The 17,493-nt window shown below is 46.6% G+C and overlaps 1 protein-coding gene across 4 annotated transcripts in view; it reads left to right on the top strand.

The window, feature by feature from the left end:
• TENM4 (teneurin transmembrane protein 4) overlaps positions 1-17,493 on the top strand; it is a 3,002,963-nt gene that overhangs the window by 2,215,424 nt on the left and 770,046 nt on the right. For 3 of the 4 annotated variants that reach the window (XM_063608696.1, XM_063608693.1, XM_063608695.1), the window contains exon 1: positions 9,140-9,583. The exons of the other annotated variant lie outside the window; for it this stretch is intronic. The gene's annotated coding sequence lies outside the window, so the exon portion shown is untranslated. Of the gene's footprint in view, positions 1-9,139; positions 9,584-17,493 lie in introns of those variants that run through there. 4 annotated transcript variants of the gene reach the window in all.

The following is a 17,493-nucleotide window of genomic DNA, read 5'->3' as shown; positions in this document are numbered from 1 at the left end:
GCCTCAGCCTCCTCAGTAGCTGGGATTACAGGCACCTGCCACCATGCCTGGCTAATTTTTCTATTTTTAGTAGAGACAGGGTTTTCTTTGTGCACTTTTTTCTTATAAATTCATGAGACCTTATTATATATTAAGAACAGTAGCACATTTTCATGTATGTTTCAAATACTTCCCCCAGATTTTTGTTCTTTGTTGATTTTTATCTTGGATTTTAAAGTATACAAACATTTTATTTTTTTATACACTGACATTTTTCTTTACAATATCTTCTTTATCATCTTACATTTTAAAAGGTCTTCCTTCTTCACATCCAAAATCATATACATTATCACCTATGTTTTCTTTTCATATTTTCCTTTTTTACATTCAGTGTGAACATTTTTAAAGACATACTATAGCCCTCTCCCAATGGTTTGTCAGTTACCTCAATACATCAATTAAAATGTGTATCTTGTGAAACTAATTTGAAACTTCAGTTTCCTCTGGGTTACTTTAATAGTCAGCAGACTTGATAGTGATAATATAATTTAACTTTTGTGAGCAGCTACTATGTGTCTTACCTTGTTTACTTGCTTGAGATTTATTTAAGTAAATATATCATAATCACTGTGATCTCTGTGATTAAATTCATACGCTATGTCTATATAATAAAATAGTATGCAACTTAGTACAGCCATTATGAAAAACAGTGTTAAAAGAAAAACTTTAAATTTAAAGGAGTTTAATTGAGCAATGAATGATTTGCAAATCGGGCAGGCCCCAGAATTACAGCAGATTCAGAGAGACTCCATAGGTGCCTCGTGGTCAGAACAAATTTATAGACCAAAAAAAGGGAAGTGACCTACAGAAATCGGAAGTGAGGTACAGAAACAGCTGGATTGGTTACAGTTTGGAGTTTGTCTTATTTGAACACAGTTTGAACATTCAGCTGTGTATGAGTGGTTGAAGTGTGGCTGCTGGGATTTGCCAAGACTCAGCTATTGCTATAGGCGCTTACTCCTAAGTTAGGCTTTCAATCTTGTCTACCTGTTAAGTTAGGTTACGTTCGTCCATGAGGACTCAAATATAGAAGTATGGAGTCCTTCTCAGACCATATTTAGTTTGCTTTGACAACAGTATGGAGGTTTCTCAACAAAACTAAAAATAGAATTACCATATGATCCAGCAATCCCACTACTGGGTATTTCTCCAAAGAAAAAGAAATCAGCATATCAAAGGAATGCCTGCACCCTCATGTGTATTGCAGCACTATTCACAATAGCCAAAACATGAAATCAACTTATCTCTCCATCTACAGATGAACAGGTAAAGAAAATGTGGTATATATACACAATGGAATACTATTCAGTCATAAAAAAGAATGAAATCCTGTCATTTAGCAGCAATGTGGATGGAACCGGAGATCATTATGTTAAGTAAAATAAACCAGGCCCAGAAAAACAAATGTCTCATGTTCTCATTCATACGTAGGAACTAAAAAAATGATCTCGTGGAGGCAGAAAGTAGAACAATAGTTACTAGAGTCTGGGAAGCATTGGAGGTTGGGGTGAAGAGAGGCTGGTTAATAGAAACAAACATAAAGTTAGATAGAAGTAGTAAATTCCAGTGCTTCATAGCACAGTAGGGTGGCTATAGTAAACCATAATTTCGTGTAGATTTCTTTTCTTTTCTGTTTTTTGAGACAGAGTCTCACTCAGTTGCCCAGACTGGAGGGCAGAGGCATGATCTCAGCTCACTGCATTCTCTGCCTCACTCAAGCAATTCTCCTGCCTCAGCCTCCTGAGCAGCTGGGACTACAGGCACCCACCACCACGCCTAGCTAATTTTTTTATTTTTAGTAGAGATGGGGTTTTGCCATGTTGGCCAGGCTGGTCTTGAACTCTTGGCCTCAAGTGATCCACCCTCCTCAGCCTCCCAAAGTGCTGGGATTATAGGTGTGAGCCACTGCACTCAGCCCATTGAGTTTATATTTCAAAATAGCTAGAAGATCTGAAATGTTCTCAACACAAATAAATGATAAATGACTAAATGACGTGATGAATTATCCTAAATACCCTGATTTGATCATCACATATTGCATGCATGTATCAAAATATCACATGTTCTCCATAAATATGTACAATTATTATGAATCGATGAAAAAGTCAAATGTCTTTTAAAACATATGCAAGTATGAAAAGTAATACACCAATTTCCAAGGTATTACACACATATATACACCTATTTATATTTAGATGGATAGATCTATTTTTAAGATATATTATACATGAAAAATATAATGTGCAAAACAGAACAGTGTATAAGTCCTAATTGTCCTACAGATTGATAAGGCCTTGAAGTACTGAATTGCAGTCTGGTTTGGGAGTAGTAAAGAATTGATTTTCTAGGGTTGTTGTAAGGATTAAATGTATGAATATGTGTAAGGCTTTAGGTCAGTGTCTGACACGTCATTTACATGATCATCATTAGAATCACCCTACAGAGACTCTGGTCATTTAGTGGAGGCTCTTTTGTTTATTCTGTCTGTTTCATTCTTGATTACCTCACCCATGGTCGTCTGGACGAATATGCAGATCTAATGAAGGCTGCAGAATTGTAAGACTAAGAAATGGATGTAATTTACTTTCGCAGAAGACTAGCACCTGTCACCTGATGCATGAAAAAGGCAAATCCACATGAGTGGCAAGGAAGTCTGTTAGGCAAATGATGGGAAGAGATAGGACAAAAAATTGGCGCATCCCTTTTGGAGAGCATCACATGGCATTAAGCATGCAGGAGAATGCTTTAGGAGAGCTCTTTTTGAGGAGAACATCCCTCAGAAAGAAACATTATGCAAGCAATGTCAGCTGATACACTGCCTCTCTGTTGTGAGAGTGGAGGCTGACCTAATCAGGGGGATGCTTCCACCACGGAGTTTTGCCAGCTCATTACCTTTGACCACAACAGATGCTGCTATTTTCTGATCAGTGTTTTCCCTGCTATCTGGGAGCAAATGTCAGTGGAGGAGTACAATCTGACATCAGAACCATTACAGGCTCATCTGAATTTGAGCCCCATTGCCCAAATCATATGCCCTCAAAGGCAGAAAGTATACCGTTGGCATGGAGATGGAGTAAATTTGTGTAAAATACCCCCTATCAACAGTGCATAGGTATATATATGTTCACAGGCATTCCACTGCTTAGGAAGGAGGGGAGCCCACATTCATTCATTCATTTTAGAAATATTTATTGAACACTTACTTTGTGGCAAGCACTGTGCTAGGTGCTGGGGATCACAACAGTGAACAAGATACTCCTGGTCACTCCACTTATGAAACTCATATTGATTGCAGTTGGGCAGATTTAAAAAGTAAAATGAATGCAGAAACAAGTAACTGCAGCTTCTAAAATATACCATGAAGGAAATAAACAGGGTGCAACCACATAGAGTAATGGACAAGATTAGCCATACCATAAAATGTATTGCCGTTCATGCAGAGCTCACTTCACTGCTAGTATTATTATTACTATTATTTGAGATGGAGTTTCGCTCTTGTTGCCCAGGCTGGAGTGCAATGGCACAGTCTTGGCTCACCACAACCTCTGCCTCCCAGGTTCAAGAGATTCTCCTGCCTCAGCCTCCCAAGTAGCTGGGATTATAGGCGTGGGCCACCACACCTGGCTAATTTTGTATTTTTAGTAGAGATGGTGTTTCTCCATGTTGGTCAGGCTGGTCTCGAACTCCTGACCTCAGGTGATCCACCCACCTCAGCCTCCCAAAGTGCTGGGATTACAGAACTGAGCCACCATGCCCGGTGCACTGCTGGTATTATTAATTGTATCTGTCCATCCATCCATCCATCCATCCATCCATCCATCCAATAAAGTGTGGTAGCTGAGAACAATCCAAGGTGGACTTTGGCCTTGCCATTTATTAGTTATGTGACTGTATAATTTGCTTAACTTCTCAGTTTTCTGACCCATAGATTAGGGATAATAATTATATCTACCACAAAGTATAGCATTACAATTTAAATAAGATAATGCCTTTTGCTCATCCCCTGGCAAAATGCTCAATGCATGCTAGCTGTTGTTGTTATTAGCATTCATTTCTTCACTCAGTGAAGGAATATTTACTAAGAACCTGTAAGTGCCAGTACTTTGCTAAACATTTCAGGATGAGGGGTGAAATGGAGGACAAGCTCCAATCATTTCCCTTTTAGGGAATATGTATGGTGAACCCAAGCAGAGGCTTTCCCCTTATTTTCTATGAGATAATTCAAAAGTCATTGTTAATCACCAAATCCCCAAACACTAGCTTCTAATTCCTATAAGACAGAAAGACAACTCACAGGTTAGACAAACCTCACAGAAAGACAGCTCACAGATTAAATGGAGTCAGTCAGACAGAAAATCACCACCAGCCTCACCTCTTGGCTTTTAAAAATGGGGCTATGCTGGGAAAGGCAAGTGGCTTGGGAGTTCTGGAGAGCTGGATTCTGATTCTGATTCGGCTGAGCCAGAACCTCACAAGCCTCAGTGTGTTCACTCTCCCTCTCTAGTTATCACAATTCTATGTGATAACACACTGTGGAAGCTCCAGGGCCACACAGAAGGCTCTTCAAGAATGTCTCTTATTCCTTCTTTTAGTTCTAGCCCCTGCTCTGCCTCTTTGTTTGAACCTCTCTGGGTCCCTCTTCCTCTTGGTGCACACTGGAAGTAGGATTCCAGCAGGCGTGGGTACAAGGATTGAGTCAATCAACAGATGCGGAGGCCCTTTGAAAAGGTGAAAGGGCTATGCTGTGTAAGGTGTTATTATTATTAGGTTGGGGAAATTACCCACAGGGTAAATATTTCTGTGAGACGAAAATCAGAGATGCAGATGTAACCTCACCAGAGAACTATTTACAGCAACTTTTCCAAAGACCGAGACTATCCTCTGGCAGGCACTTTTCTCACCCTCTAATTATGGAAGTTTGATGGCATTTATCAGTAGGTGTCCAAATCCTAAGTAACCAACTTGCATATTTGATGTGGTGTCAGACAACAGGCATGAGGCATTGCCTCTTGCTCCTCAGTGTCTTCTTGCTTTGAAGTACTTACTCCCTGAAACAATTTTATACTAACTGCTGGACTCTGAAGGGAAGGATTTTTTTGCAAATAAATACATTTGCTAATTAAAACTTGCCCTTTAAAGACTCACATTTTCTTGACCCCACTATATGTTTTCTTTTGCTTGTAACATATCACAGAATCAATAAGGGCAATGCAAACATCTTTAATATATACAGTTTCAACAGCTCTCATAATGTATCTGCCTCCATAAGAATGCCCTCTCCCCCTCTCTAGCCCAGCTACTAATTTCCCCTGATTTGTTAAATGCCTCCTTATTTCACTCTCAGAGATAAAACTCAAAACGCAGTTACTCTTCAGGGGGAGTGGGAACGGTGGATTGAAAAGGGATAAAGTCAGGGGAGGGGGAATGATCATAGCCATGTCTTTGTGTTTTTTTAATGGCAGCTTTAAAAAGTTTTTATAATGGAATAATGAATGTTTATAGTAGGAAGATTATAAAATACCAGAGAAAGTATAAAGAAGAAAATATATATTATTCATAACCCCATCACCCAGAAGAAAACACGGTTAATATTTGGCATTTTTTTCTTCAGACTTTTCTGCAAGAGGGTTTTTATGTAGCTAACAATTTTGAATTCTCTTTTAAAATATTATATATGACAATACTAACTTTTTTATGGCACGAAAAACTGCAAAAACACTTTCGAGTAGCTGCATAATATTCCAACAAAGGCTGTCCTCCAGTTTACTTATTTTATTTGACCATTTAGGCTGCTTCAATTTTTTTCCCATTATTACAAATAATGTACTGTCATTATATCCAATCTCCTGTTTTTCTGGGTAATACGTAGAGCTGGCTGTTTGGAGGTCTTAGGCTGAATTTTACAACTAGTGTTTCCTATGGCACAGAGCAGCCATATAGGAGAATCTCAGGTTAGCTATAGAGTTAGATTATAACATGGTAGCAACTGACCTTTTTTCCCCCTCTAAAATTCTCCCTGAATTCTACTTCCTCCTGAATACTCTTGACATCGCAATGAGTAGTACCACCTTCCATTGAGATACCCAAGCTTGAAAACTGAGTGTCACTTTGGGCTTCTCCTTGCTACCCCCGTCCAATCAGAAATCAAAATCATCCTCAATCTCTCTCAAATCTCTCCTCCCTTTTCTGGCTTCATTGCAACTGCCTTAGTTTCCCTAAATGACCTACTTTTTCCTGCCTCTAGTCTTCCTAAGTCACCCCAGTTAATCCATTTCTCTACACTGCTGCCAAATCATCTTTTAAAAACACACTCAAGATCACATCCTTCCTCTTCTTAAAAGCCTTTATTAACTGTCTACCCTCCTTCTGCCCCAGTACCTGAACTTTCAGGATGTTTGGCTCCTTAGCCTCCTTCAGGCCCTGTCAAAATCCAATCCTAGACTCTAGGACTCATCTAGACTCCTCCAAGACCCTCCCCCAATATGTCCAACTCTGCTATGAGTGTCTCATGCTTTTGTCCATGTCATCATACTATTGCCTGTACCTAAAAAGCATCTCCCCTCCTTTCACGGTCTAGCTAATTCCTTGCCTTCAAAACTCAGCTCAAGGCCAGGTATGGTGGCTCACACCTATAATCCCAGCACTCTGGGAAGCCTAGGCCAGAGGATTGATGGTATTTGAGACCAGCCTGGGCAACATAGTGAGACCTCATCTGTAAAACAAACAAACAAACCAAATTAGTTTGGCGTGGTGTGGTGGCACATGCCTGTGGTCCCAGCTACTCAAGAGGCTGAGGTGGGAGGATCACCTGAGCTCAGGAGGTTGAGGCTTCAGTGAACCAAGATGGCACCACTGCACTCCAGCCTGGGTGACAGAGTGAGAACCTGTCATCTCCTATGGGAAGTCTTCCCTTACTCCCAACAATTCCATTGGGCATCCCTCATGATTAGATTCAGGTTATTCATGTCTACCAGGAATATCACAGAAGTGATATGTCCTTCCCAGTGCACTATATCAGGGGCCACATGATGTCTATTTGTCACATTCCTGCTAATACTGATTTTAATCACTCAAGGTGGAGTCTTTCAGGTTTTCTATTGAAAAGTTACTATTTTCCCCTTTGAAATTAATCAGTATCATGTGGGCAGATACTTTGAACCTATATATATTTTTTGTTTCTCAACATACTTTCACCCACTACTTTTAGCACCTGGGTCTCATTTTTCTCACTGGTCAAATGAAATGCATAGACTGAAAGTGATTTGCAAAATTATCACTCTCAAAGATCCCTTTCTTATACTCCCTGTCTTGGATCTTCTGTAATGAAAGAATTTGTCCACCAAACCAATGTTACTCCTTCAGGTACATGTGTCTCATTTTCTCAGTGTACATTCATGAAACATGCCTACTGAACTGTAAGCTCAGAAAACAGGGCCTGTTTGTCTCACCACTGAATGCCGAGACCTATCACAGCACCTGCCACAAAGTAGGTGGTCAACAAATATTTGTTGAAGGACTAAATCTAACTGCCAATCACAGCTGATGCCCAGCATTTGATGTCTGCAGTGAGGACACAAAGTTGATAAATGCTATTCAAAGGCAGAGGCTTGACATTTTAGTTAATCTCAGAGGCTTTGTCACTGGTCACTGTACACTTATCATAAAGATTTTAAAAATAGATTGGACAGATTGTGTGGAAACTTCCCACCCACCCCAACCCATCCCTGCCTTTCTGAGATGCCCTAGTTATGAGATGTTGAAGGGGCATTCCAGCACCCCACGTTTATAATCTGTGATGCCTTTATAATCAGCATATGGCAACTGGCTAGACAGTCTCCTCACCACACAGAAGAGTTTTCAAAATAGCCTACCCCTCCTTTCACATTTATGTGAAATTAGCATTGTCACATTTCCTCCTTCATTGACTACTTTAGATCAGAGAGACACACTGTAGCAGAAGATCATGAAGGAAGTTGTCTTAAAGAAGGAAACTAACATAAATTAAGCATCTCATATACACCCAGTGCTTTCTTTCCATTGTTCTCTCTTTTAATCCTCACCAAAACTGGTGAAGTCGGTATCATCCATTTTATAGATGAGAAAACTGAAGCCGGGTAAGGGGAAATGGCTCGCACTAAGTCCTTTAGCCAGCAGGCAGCAGGGCTGGAGTGGGAATTCTTCCAGTCTCTTCCCCAAAGCCCTTCCAAGTTGCCACTCAGTCAAACTACCGCTCTCATCACCTAAAAATGCCCTTCTCTTGGAAATGTGCTTGCCATCACGATCCAAACATTCGAGGGACAGAAATCTCTTGGACCGCAATCACTGCTATTTTTTTTAAGTGATTGTTATCACGATTCAGTAGCTGTTACCATGGTTTTGGGGAAGTTGTCCGAGGAAGGAGGGCCTTTCTTTGGGCATCTTGCATGCCTGAAGAAGGAACTCAAGATCTCAGCTCTTAATTACTCTGATTGTGCTGCAGTAGCAACTTGAAAGAGACCGTCCCTAGAAAAGTGTTGGGGTGGGGGGTGTGGAGTAACATCCAGCGAGCAGGCAGAAGGGAGGCCCTGGGCGCCAGAGAGACCCAGGGAAAGGCGAAGAGGAGGGAGAGGGGACGAGACCGTGCTACGGGGAGCCTGGAGAGAAAGCCAAAGGAGGAGGAAAGAACAAAAGGCAAGAGGAGAGGAAGTACAAGAAAGTCCAGAAAGGAAAAGAGAAAGTTTCAGAAAGGGGAAGAGAAAGCAAGCAAGGAGGGTAAAAGAAGAAAGAGACCAGAAAGATACCGAACTGAGAGAGCTCGGAGAACTCGAGAAAGCAAAGGAGGTAAAAGGAGAGAAGATGGAGAAGGCGGCGGAGAGGAAGGGGGAAGGAGACAGAGGAACCGAGACTGGGGTGAGGGAGCGGCCGCGCGTGGCCCCCGGAGAGGCGCCCATCACCTGCGTGGCGCCCCCCCGCGCCGGAGTGCGGCCCTGCTCCCAGCGCCAGTGCGCCGCGCGGCTCGCCGGCCTCGTAGGATTGGCTACCGCCTCCCATTCATGTAACCTGCGTGTGCGTGTGCGTGTGTGTGTGTGTCTCTCTCTCGCTCGCCCTCTCTTTCTGTGTGTAAGAGAGCGAGGGTGGGGGACGGAGGCAGGCAGGCGAGCAGGCAGGGAGGGGAAGAAGAGAAGGGAAGCTATTAAACACACACACACACACTCACACACGCGCGCGCACACACCCGCCCCAACCCCCCAGAAGCCTCGGGATTGCAGCTGTTTCATGTGGGGCAGCAGTGCTGGCAGGGACGCCGGCCGGGAGCGGCCGGGAGCGGGAGCCGGGCGTGCGCGCGCGGCTGGAGGCTCGCTGGGGCTCCGCTCCCCGCGGGAGCTATTGTTGGTCTCGCTGGAGCTGAGCGCAGAGCCCGGACCTTCTCCTTCCTGGGCGCCCCGCTCCGGCTCGCGGAGCAGAGGAGCCGCGCCGCCGAGAGAGAGAGGAGCCACCGGCGCGGCGCCTTGCCTCCCTGCCGCCGTCCTCCCCGCTTCCCCGGCGGTAGCAGCCTGCAGCCACGGTAAGGCGGCGTGATCCGCTCTACGGAAAAGCGCCTTGGGGACCGCGGCGACGCCTCGCCAGCTCCATCGCCCTCTGCACTGCTGGCCCGGGCAGGGTTCGGGTAGCTCACGCGGCTGCCGAGGGCTCCGGGAGATGTTTGCTTGCTCCCCTGGCCCAGGAGGAGGGAGGCTAGGGCGCGGGTGGCCGAAGAGGCAAGCTGTTCTGGAGCCTGGAGCCGCCGCAGCCCCCGGAGCCCGCCGCAGCCCCCGGAGCCCGCCGCGGACTGGAGCCTGGGAGCAAGGGTTGGGGGAGGGCAGGGAGGTGGGAAGCGGGTGGGAGGGAGGCGGCGCGCCCCAGGTTCGTCTGCCTCTCCCGGATCCCGTTCCCCGCCCCGGCCCGGTCGCCTGCAGCCCCTCTGCAGACTAGCTCGCCCCAGGCCCCCGTCGGGCGCTGGAGGAGCCCGCGAGGCGGCGCCGGGCTTCAGCGGCTGCAGCCTGCCCTGCGGGGCAAGTGCCGGCTGCAGCAGCCCCGCACGGGCGGTGGTTGGAGCTCAGATCCTGGAGATGCGACCCCAGCTCCTCGCCCTCTGCAACCCGCGGGGGCCCGCCTCTCCTCACCGGGCGCCCGGCCGCGGTATTGATGTTCGTCTAGGAGCCAACTGAGGCTGCAGCCGCCAGATGGACGCTTGGAGGGCTCCCGGGTGTGAGTGTGACTGTATGACTACTCTCACCCCCAGCTTCGGGAAATGTGCTCTGGGTTGAAATGTGATCACCGAGCTCCTTAGTCATTTTAATTGCCATTTTTAAATGCGGTCGTTACATTGGAGGAGCAGACGGGAAGGTAGTGGGGCGGCGTGTGTGTGTGTGTGTGTGTGTACACACACACGCAACCGAGGAATACACAACCAACTACTTGGGTGAAGGGCGGGGGGTTCATCTAGTGAGTCCTTGGCGGGGGGGTCGGGCGAGTTAGCTGCCCGCTGCCCGCCCCTTCTCTGCCTGCCCCCGCCTAGGCGAGGTTGGAAAGTACTGGAAATTCAGCTGCGTGGTCCTTAACTTTGGAAATTGGCTCCGCTTTCAGGGCAAAATGTTAAGGCGATTTATGCACCCGCGTCCATGTGGATGAGTGTATTACTGCTCAGTTGGGTGCAAGCCCTCAACAGTACCGCGCCAAGCCCCCACCCGATCTCTAACTCCCTCCCACCCCCTAACCGTGGAGAGAGGGTTTATAGAAATGCAGTTATCTGTAAACCATCGACGCAGTGAAAGGGGCGCAGGGAGGCAGCCAGAGTTTTGCCGGAACCTGCATACTGGCTTGGTGTTTGTAGCACACGAGATCACCCCGCTGCTTTGTAGAAGGCGGTGGTGGGGCAAGCTCCGGATTCCGATCGCCGGGGTGGGGGGTGGGGGGAAGAGGGTGCCCATGTACTGAGCTCTGAGGCCGTGTAAGGAGAGAGATCTGCTGAGCGGCATCGCGGGCAATTACATAAGCTGCCTCGGTGATTACCCGGAACTGTGATGCGAGCTCCCGGTTCTCGAAAGACAAGCCTGAAAGTTTGCCTGCTTGGGGAGTGTAAGTACCGGGGCGCCCCCACCCCGGCCTGGGTAGCTAGGATACGCCTCGCACCACGGCGCCCACTTGTGCGATGGGCGTCGGGTGCTGATGCTGCTGTCCCCAAAGAACCGGTTACCGAGGCAGGGACTAAGTGGGGGCATCCGGAATTGATCGCAGAGGAGGAGTCAGTCAGAACTGAGGTTTCATTGGGTCTTCAGAGCTCTAAGTCTTCTCTCGGAGGTGTTGGAAGGCCTTCCAGGGATCGCCGTTTTCGGAAACTGACTTGGTGTCCTGGGGAGCCCCAAAGCCCCTCTTTTCCGCCCTTCATGGGCGCCCCTCCTTGTCTTTCACGCCCTGTGCCCTTCACGTGTTTAGAAACCTGCCCGCGGTGCCTGGTCCCCCTTGGAGATGCCCAGGCAGCCCAGCCATCCAGGCCTACGCTGGCGAGGGGTTAGAGGGAGTAGAACGCTGGCTCTGCCGGGCTGCCACCCTTACCTACACCTATTCCTGGTTTCCTGCGCTAGCCCGGCGCTGATGGGGACGGGATGGGGCTGGGGTCGGGTATGGCTTCCGTTCCTTCGCCTCTCGCCTCTGCAGACAGCAGTTTGCTTCTGTTGCGTTTATTCTCCCCGTTTCGCCGCTTCCCTCCAGCGCCGCAGCCTGTGTATCACGTTGATGGGCTTTGATAGAGAAACCACAGTAAGAGTATGCTTTTAAATCTTGATTTTCGTCTGTAGAGGGATAAGCCACCCCAGCCCTGACACAGCCGTGGGGAACGCTGAAGTCTGGGACACATTGGCCCTGAACTCCCTTCCCCCCAGCCCGCAGTCAGGAGATGGTGATGTGCATGGGTGGGGAGTGTTTTGTTTTTGCCACATTCCAGCGTCCTGAAACCTCTCGTCCCCTCCCACTGAAATCCCCGATCTGTCTGAATCTGTTCCTTGCTGTAAAATAAATCCTCCCTCCCGCAGACCTGTGGGGCCCTTCGGATTTCCTGCCGTTGCCATGATCCTTAACAATGCGATTGAAAAGCCAGTGCTCGGCTGGAAAAAAATCCCCAGGTGCCAGCCGGCCGCGCCTTGACCTTGCTGAAGGAGCCTTTAACCCGGCTGCCAGAGGGGCTCTGGTCCAGCCGTGGGAATCCAGGAAGAAGGAGGGCGCCCCGGAGGCGGCTGGGTTAGCTCCCCGGGCAGGGCGGGAATCGGGTCGCCGCGGGGACCGCAGAGGGGGAGGGGATGGGACTCCGCGGCAACCTGTTTCCCGGCGAGCCGGGCCCGCGCATCCCAGCTCCCTCGCCCCAGCCCCTCGTGGCCCCGCCTCCCCCGCCGGCCTCCAGTTGTCTTCGTGGTACGGGAGTCGGCCGCGACTCCCTCGCGCTCTCCGCCGGAGTCCGCGGGACGCCGCCAACTTTGGGCTCCTCGGTGGCCGGAGCACCGGTGCGAACCAGCGGGGCGGCCGGGTGGGCGGGGCCTGGGCGGGAAACTGGAGCCGAGAAGACCGCGTTCCAGGCCAAGTTCCAGCCGCAAGCGCCGCGCGGCACAGTGCAGGGTCCCGGCCGCGCCTTTCTCCCCTCCCCCGCCCGGCCGCGTTCCTGCGGACTCACAGCGCGCTCCGGGCTCTCTGCAGTTGGGCTTTCAGCGGGGGAGCCCTTCTCGTCAAAGTTACGAGGGGTGTTTTCACTGGTGGTGACAGTGGGAACTAGTTTTCTGCGCGCCTGTGTGTGTGTGTGCATTTGTGTGTGTATGTGTTGGGGAGCAGAGAGATTTGCAGCGAAGTCACACATAGCACAAAAAACAGGTTTCCCCTTTCCAGGTGTTATAAGGGAATGCTGAGGAGGAATCCGTTTTCTCCGGTGAGGGTGTTGACGGGAAGCCCTTCCACTTAGTGGAACTGGACCTGTTGGAGCTGATTGCCTGGAGTGAACGGGTGTCTCCTTTAGCGGCACCTGTGTGCCGTAGGTCCTTGGAAATGTTTGGGGAACTGAAAGTCCTCAAGATATTCAGCCAGGACTTAGGGCATAGATGTTTGTGTGCTTTTAGGGGGCTAATTCGGGGAAGCTTTTATTTCCAGCATGTGTCTTGAACTGAGGGGAGGGCAGGGTGCGGAAGGCTTGTGGAATTGCCATCTTCTGTGGTGGGGGAAGGGATCAGGGACGGAGAGCTTTGGTTTTCTAGAAAGAGTTCTTGGGTTCTTCCTCTGCTCTCATCTTGTTTTCATCAAGGCCTCTGTGGGTGGAGGTAGAGTGGTGCGGTAAGCGGATCAGCCACCCTAATAGACCGGCCTTGACCAGTGCGGATGCCAACGGGCAGAACTAGTTCTTGGTCTGAACAAGAACCATCAAAGGATAGTTCTATAGTGAGTGGAGTGGCCTGGAATATGAGGTAGAAGGCTAGGTGTTAGAGTAATGGGTTCCCACGGATTCTCTTCCAATAGAATCTGATTCTATTTGGTATAGTCTCCTCAATCTTTTGTGGTTTTGTGGGAGTATGGATGTGACTTTAATCTCTTAACTATTGGGTTGGAATCATGGCTCTGTGGCCTTAGGCAAATTGTCTTTGGAGCTTCAGTCCTCTCCCCTGTAAAATGGCACAATATTACTTAGTTTGCAACACTGTCAGGTTTTTTTTTATGATCCAGTCTATAAACTTTATTCAGATTTTTCCAATTGTCCCAATAACGTCCGTTATAGCAATAGAAAATCCTGGCTTATGAGTTCATTCAGCTTTTCATGTCTCTTTAAACTCTTTTAACCTAGAACATTTCCTCATCTTTTTAAATCTTTCATATTATTGAACACTGTCAGTTTTAACATCGATAAGGCCTCTGGCATACTGTGGTTCCTTCACAGATGCTTGTTCCTTTCTACCTCCTTATCCCCTTCCAGGAAGCATCCTGCATTTGTTGGGTGGAGATTGGGCAGAGAAATCAACAGCCCCAAAAGAACCACCAACCTTGCATCCAGCCTATTTAAAACCAGCTTCAAATGCGTGAAATGAAAATTTCTTTTCTTTTCTTAGGAAAGTCATTTCCAGTTTTGTTAGAATTTGTGCTTCATTGAGTCCCTTTTTCTGACAGAGTTGCATCCTCATGCAGATTGACATGTTACATAACCCGATATTTCCAAATCAAAAGTTACAAATAAGGGAAAAGAAGGTGATTAGGAATTAAAGATTGTTGGGCAACACAAGCAAAAGACTCAATTTAAGATGCCAGCTCACACTCTAATTGTGCTAGAGGTTGAAGGAAAATGAGACTTGATAAGCATCAGTGGTGCAAGTCTCCGCCCGGGGTTCTCAGCCCCTGTCCTGGTCTAACAAACAGCTACACAGCCCCAGCCCAAACCTTTTGTAGTTCCTGTCCCGGTAACTTCTCCCACATCCATTAATCGAAAAAGTTAAACAAAAGAAGAATAGGATTTAAATCACCTCCTTGCAGATTTGATTCCAAGAGCCTAGCAGGGTAAATCAATGTCAATTCTAGATCTAAGGGGCCGATTTTTACCTGCCTTCTTACATGGTCTATCAGCTTGGCTTTTATTGTAACTGAAAGCTGAATCACTCCATCTTTGCTTTGCACTGACAGATGGGCTGTGGGGGCCACTTTGAAAGTAATATGCCCCAGTTCTCAGGGAGCCAAGCAAACATGGATCCCTGAATGTTCTCTGTATGGAAAATGTCTAATGAAGCCATGTAAATATATGTGCCTATTGCTTCCGGGGTTATATATTTATTACTTTTTTTTTTCTTTTACAGTCTTTATTCTAATGACCAAAGTAATATGTGCTCACTGTAGCAAATTCAGGCATTACAGAGAAAAGCAAAGCCAAAATGTTCCACCACATTTTGGGTTGTACCTTGTGACTTTATGAATGTAGAAAAAATGATGAGATCCTAGTATAGTGTTTTGAATGCTTATTTTCATCTAGTGATAAAGCATGCAAAACTTTTCATGCTCTCTTTTCCTCCTACGGTGACATTTGTAATGCTACATAGACCCCCAATGTTATAGTATGACAGATATAATTTAATGAGTACCTAATTTTTTGACTTTGTGTTTATTTTTTTTTATTATCATAACAAGACTGTGGTAACCATCCTTGTACATACTGTGTAGTTTTAGTATTTCCTTAAGATGAATTCCTAGAAAGTAGCATTTCAGGGTTAAAGGCAGATACCATACTAAAGCTTCTGTCACACATGAAAAGCAGTTAGGTAAACCATGATGTCTCTTTCATCTTTTTAACCAGAATATGGCTATTTATTTTGCAGTCCCTTACAGGCTTGGAAGCCCAGGTGGTAGAAGAAGGCAGGGGTGACAGTCAAACTTCAAGCAGGGAATTTGCATAATTTTGAGCTGTTCTGCTGAACTGATACACAAATTCTTTTTCCAAGAACATTTTTCTTCCCTGGCTCTTGGAATCATCACTTTCTGGAGTGCTTCAGCCAGCAATGGAGTTGAAATATGTAAATATGTTCCTCAGCGTTGTAGGTGGGGCTGGCTCCATGGTGAATGACAAATAGTTCCTCCGAGAAGAGTGTGTGTCTTCAGCATTTGCTGAGGCTGTGGATTTCCCCCTCCCACCTTTCTCCTTCCGTTTGGTTCAGAGGCCTTAAACTGGCCTGGGAGATCTTACAAAGCAAACAGTTGAGACTCTACCCCACAGCAAGCTTATCTCCACCTGCTGTATGGCATTTTACTAGGAAAAATCAACCCAACGGAGTCTCCCTTCACAGTTCCAGGGCCCAATCAATCAATCAATCAACATGCCTACATGCTATTTTGAAAGTGGAAATTGTTAGGCATCTTGTCCCCTCCTTGCATGGTTCAATCAATCAGAGGGTGCTTTTGCCGTTACCCCTTCTCAAGTGTGGGATTTCTGTGACCAGAAAAGATGTGTTCCCTGTAGTTAGATAGCTAGTCATCTGACAAAGAATTCAGTGGAAGCAGTGGGGGAAGTCCAGTCCTCCCATTTCCAAGGTGCCCCCATGCTCAGCAGGAGACATGAGGAGTTCCTTTAGATCAGGTAGAGAGGTCACCTCAGGATTGTTTCACGGTGTGGTCACCACAGAGGGAGCCCACTCTGTTGGTTGCTGACTCTGACTTCAGACAACGGTTTAGATGCTGCTTTGATACTTATGCCACTCTAGTTTCACTAGGGAAGGTGAAGGGGTGTTTCTGTTCTTTGTCATGTTCTGAACATCAAATCAGAGCTTTTCTTTCATTTGGAAAACAGAAAGGAAACAGGCCATATGGGATCTTCATAGCAGTGGTCAGCACCCCGGTTCCCTTTTCCTGTGTGTTCTGCACTGGCTTTACACAATGGCATCACTGTAGCCTCACCCAGTAGTGCAAAAGGGTATCAGAGGCAATTGGTTAATCATTAAAATCCTTAAGAACATTAGGTTTTAAGAATGTTTTTCTTTGAAAGTCGATTTTTCTCACTGTGGGATGAGTGTTGATTTCTGAAAGGCTGGTCTTGCACCCCTTGAAAGTCAAACAAAAGGGTTGCAGTTAGTACATTTATGGCCTGGGGTGAACCTTGCCAATTCCTGATTCCAGTTTTCCTCACTATAAAATTGGTTTGGGAGAAGAGAGTGGTTTCCATGTCTTCTTAAGTTAGTGCAATCTCAAACTCTAATGTGCACACCCCTAGTTCTGGGATCTTGTTAAGATGCAGATTCTACTTCATTTGGTCTGGGGAGGGGCCCAAGAATCTGCATTTTTCGCCAGCTCCCAGGTGCTGCCATGCTCCTGGTCCATTGTCCACACATGGAGTAGCAATATTTCAAGCTATCTACTGCTCTGACTTTATTTCAGAAAGTCATAATCATGACCCCTGGATGTCAAGAGGAGTTGCTTATATTTGTAGAATGACACTATAAAGGGATGTGCCCATTCTTTCATTTTAGATTTGGGGAATAATCTTTATTTCCACAAACAGTGGAAATAAAGTGCAGAAGGGCGGCATCAGTCCTCTCATCCTGTGATCCTATAGGAGATGGAAAATGAGGCAAGAACAAAACAAACACATACTCAATGCTTTCTGTGTGTCAGAGAAACCGAAGCTCAGTAAGGCTGAGCCCAGGGTCACACCACTAGAACTAGCATTTGATGGTAGGCCTCTCTGGCTCCTAAATCCTTGTTTCTCCTAGAATGGCAACTTTGTAACTTTCAAGAATATGCCATGTAATTCAAACTGATAATTTAGCAAAGTGTTTCCCTTTAGAGGTCCTTTTTCTGGGCCTACTTTGAAAGTGGATCAAGACATGTAAAAATTTGCATCATTATCATGCAAGCAATTAAAGTGCTTAAGAGCTTAAAAGCAATTTGTTCAAGTTGGTTAAATATCCACCCTCCCCAATCTTATTTGTATTA

Source organism: Pan paniscus, chromosome 9 (assembly GCF_029289425.2).
Source record: "Pan paniscus chromosome 9, NHGRI_mPanPan1-v2.0_pri, whole genome shotgun sequence".
In the NCBI taxonomy this organism is placed as follows: Eukaryota; Metazoa; Chordata; class Mammalia; order Primates; family Hominidae; genus Pan; species Pan paniscus.
This window is presented reverse-complemented; position numbering and strand designations above follow the sequence as displayed.